Source organism: Beta vulgaris, chromosome 2 (genome assembly GCF_026745355.1).
Source record: "Beta vulgaris subsp. vulgaris cultivar EL10 chromosome 2, EL10.2, whole genome shotgun sequence".
Lineage (NCBI taxonomy): Eukaryota > Viridiplantae > Streptophyta > Magnoliopsida > Caryophyllales > Amaranthaceae > Beta > Beta vulgaris.
The window spans coordinates 25,233,386-25,237,687 of record NC_079203.1 but is presented as its reverse complement, the minus strand read 5'-3'; the positions used below and the strand labels follow the sequence as shown (position 1 = coordinate 25,237,687).

The following is a 4,302-nucleotide window of genomic DNA, read 5'->3' as shown; positions in this document are numbered from 1 at the left end:
CTCAGGATAAATAACCACTTATTGCGGGTGGTTTCTTAATTTGATAGAAGAGACCACTTCCTTAAAATAAGCGGTTATTTATGAATTTAAATAGGAAAAAAAGAAGAAGAATAAGGCACCACATTTTGCAGATAGGTGGTTTTTTTTATCTTACAAATAGATCTTTTTTAATATGTAGGTGGTCTTTTTAATCATTCTCGAAAACACCACCTGAAAGAAAAAGGTGGTCTCTTTAACCTTATTTTTTTAAAAAAAAAAACAATAATATTTCCATATTATAATACATATAGCTTCCTAATCAATTTTATCTGCTCTATGCGTGTCTTTCATAATCCATAAGTAATTTACATATAGAACATCTAGGCACTTGTATTGAGATAATTCAAATGACTTGATAATTGGAATACCTTTTCATTCATTCAATATCATTCACTACAAAATCACATGTATATCAATATAATGTTAGAAGATTCCAAAAATTCAACTAAGTTATAAAAAAATAATAGAGCACCTAGGCCTGTTTCATCCAATTCACGTGTACAAACATAAAAGCACCTCCCTAATCCCGCTCAAAAAGAAAATACACATATCCTAATTAAAATGGTTATTATCTTCTGATTCTTCTTCACAAGTCTACGAGCTCATCAAGCTTATTTTGAGAAAATTCAGTTGCAACTTCGCCAAAGTACTGCAAAGTATAAAACGTTAGAAAGATAAACGTACAAGCTGCAAAATATGCTACGACAAAACAATTTATCCACCCATCTAGGCCTGAAATAATTTATCAATGTAGCAGATCGAAAAAATCTCAATATGTGTGCATAACCTTAGAAGACAAATAATATGAAATAGAAGGATTCATAGAGAATTTGAGAAACAAAACTAATAAATGATAAGCATTAAAATAAATCCATTTCCAACCATATGGAGAGAGCATCAACAGCAGCATGTGAACTTCAAGCATCCCCAGATGCTATAACAAGCAACCAATAATAGACATTCTCCAACCTGGAACAAAATATATGTTTGACAAGGAAAATAAAAGTTAATTACATTTGTTCATTAACTTATACCAGCTACATATAGAAGGTAGCAACAAAAAATCAATTCACTAAAAGAACTAAATGAATTAATAGACACATCAAGAAAAGTTAAGTTTCATCAGAAGCTGTCAAGGCCAAGAGTTAGTATCAAATAGTTCATCATAGTGGACTGAATAATCTCGGACAGAAATCATATGCAGAAGAGCAAAACAATGGATCAAGTGTTGAATTAGAAAAGTAATATAGAAAAGATGATATTCTTGGAATTAAAAATACCTACAAGACCATGACACAGACGCCAAGGCAAGCTTGAAGAAGTCCCACAATTCAGTTTAAGCTTGCCATGAGAAACCTCACAGAAAAAGAGAGTACATCTAAGACATTTAAGCATGAACGAAAGAAAAAAATACTGAAGAATGGATGTTTGATAATGCGTTTAGACAAGTAATTTCTAAGCTAGATCCTGATCAGCAAAGAAGAGTAGCACAACTTGTTGCAGCATTTGAAACAGTCACTCTAAAGATGGAAAAGAATAGCAACATGAATTATTTTGTGAAAAGTGTGTCTACCCCAATGTATGGAGAGACGAAACAATTTGTGAAATTTCAGCAAGATGTATTATCATCTAATGAACAGGTTGTTCCTGTGAAAAATTTTGCAAAAGAAGATAATGAACATCAGCCAAGCACAACAAGTATTTAAATTAGTTTTCCTTTCATTTTTATTGCAATCAGAGGATATAAACATGCTACACCATACAAACAACTGAATTCTGAAATTTTAAACTTGTACAATTTCCTCCAGATGACAAAATTCTGCAAGAATCGGATGAGATCAACAGTTCAGAGTCTACTTTGGTGTTATCTGAGAAGAGTTCAAGGGCAGCTTGTGTTAATAATATATCATTCAGTGATGAGGGTATGGGTTAAAGAACCTAGGAACACTCTCAAGGTTCCATCCCAATCTTCTAACAGGGATTATGAAGTCAACCTGGTTGGTGGTATGACCAGTATTTTCTTCAATAAACGGAGATATACCAGTTTGTGGAACCCGATTTACTAGCAGGTTGCATCAAATGAAGCATCCATCAATGAGCAGCAGCGAGCTAATGGATTCAATGAAGAAGAAGATGGTTGTGATACAAACAACTGTCAAGAAACGAATGACATAGCATAACTCCATATATTTACAGCATGGATCAAAGGGAAGATAATGATATCCAAAGTGCAGCTAGTGAAAAGCCTAAACTTGACCAATCAGCTGCCATAAAGCTAGTAAAAGAAACCCTTAAAGCAATTCTAAAGCATTATGAGCAGCCAACTCATTTACAGTCCTCTCTTTATAAAAAAAATGGGTAAAGACATAAGCTTTATAAAGCTGCAGATGACTTCACAATGAATACTTACGCAGGGAGCTTCCTTCAATAATCATCAAAATCCATTTATAAAAAATGAATCAGGAAAAAAATTCACGACTGCAAACCTTCTTCAGCTCTCTGATAAAGACATTCTCAAAGTATTTCCAACTAGTAGTTGAAGCATAAGCTAAGATAGACGGCTCAAAGCACCATATTACTATTATCCACGAAGAAATTCTCAGAATTACCAAATCTGATCTCACTGTCTCACACACCGAGCTTAACGTCAATTTCTAACTTCAGAAAGATTTTTAACAGCAGTGCCACTCAATAAGATTTCACAAGTTTTCAGGCAACAAACCCTCTTACTCAACGATGACCCTTATGATAGTATTTACCGTGATTCGTAAAGCCTCATATGTATTCAAAAGGAAGCATCAATAATGCCCCTTGTATCTTCCTTGTAAAAGGAACAGAAAACAACTAAGTATTTGGTTTTCAGCAATACTAATTAAAGCTAAACCCCATTTTCAAAAGTAACCAAATTCACTTCTTTATGCCAAAATATCCCATCTCCCCTTCAATCAAGCCTAATTAGTGATTAGGGTTCATAAAAAGAGAACTTTAATAAAAGTTCATGTTATCTAAAGATGAAAACTTTAGCAAAATAGTACAATCATTAAAAAACCCTTAATCATATTATATGCAGTATTTACTATATTTTCACATGCTGAAATCAAGAATTAAACAGCAAATAAAAAGGACAAATTTTAAAATTTCAATCTAAACAAAAAAGAACCTAGAAATGCTCACAATACCAGTGATAATGCGGTGGTGGTAGGCTGGTAATGGAACAGAGTATACCGACGAGAGATGATGTATTCCTTTAATTAGGGTTTTTTTTTCTGAAATTGGAATAAGTTTATTCCTCACTTTCTTGTTTAAAAATTTCAGGCGCCTTTTTTTCCTTTTCAATTTATCATTCATCACCATACCCGCTAATATATATTTTATAAATCATATTTTCTCTAGATGGATATAAAATCAAAATAACCACTTAACAAAAATAAGTGGTTTCTTTTATATTTGTGATTTTAAGGGTGTGCAAAAAGACCACATGTCTAAAAAGGAGGTCCTTTTATCATAACATAAGAGACCTCTTGTCTAAGAAATTAGGTGTTTTTTGCTAAATAATCACTTATGTCATCAAAGTGGTCTCTTATGGGTGGTCACTTTGCCCATATTTGTAGTAGTGCCTATTAACATCTTAATAGGGACAAATTTATTTAATAAATCGTTTTAAAACCAATTTCAAGAAAAATCATTTAAAACGATGATGACTTCATATGGATAAGGCTTTTCTGAAAATTAGTCTTTCGTACCCTGAGAAAGAGTTTGGGGTTTATGTTAATAGGTGCGAACGTCTGGAACTCGTCTCCTCTTCCGTTCTAAAGAATAGGCTCTTACTAAATGCGTTATTTTCCATTTTAAAGTAATCATGGCTATTAAAAAGAAAGAGAATCACATAATTTGCACATATACACATTAACCATTTCTATTTAGGACCAATATAACATTTGTACATGGTAGGTTTGAGCACTGAAGTTGCACTACGTACCAATCATTGCGGGATCAAGTCCGTCGTAGTTCAAGCATATGTCTCACCCTAAATAGCCGATTCTACTAGGGGAAGAAGAGAGGGGAATAGATTATGAATAACTCACTTTTAGAATTAAACAAATCTATCTAAAATGAGGTAATCACTCCAATTAGTGATTGAAATCATATTAAGATAATCACCTTAATTAGTGATCAAATATGAAAAATTAAAATAATCACCTTATTAGTGATTAATAAGGAAGGAAATAAGTAATCACCCTAATTAGTGATTAAAATGGAAAG

General features: G+C 32.6%; 1 long non-coding RNA gene across 1 annotated transcript; it reads right to left on the bottom strand.

Moving 5' to 3' along the window:
* Positions 1-391: 391 nt before the first annotated feature.
* Positions 392-3,460, bottom strand: LOC125494949 (uncharacterized). Its single transcript, XR_007271152.1, has 2 exons — positions 922-3,460; positions 392-688 (listed from the first exon to the last, which is right to left on the bottom strand). It is a non-coding gene; the product is annotated as an uncharacterized LOC125494949 (long non-coding RNA).
* Positions 3,461-4,302: the final 842 nt, after the last annotated feature.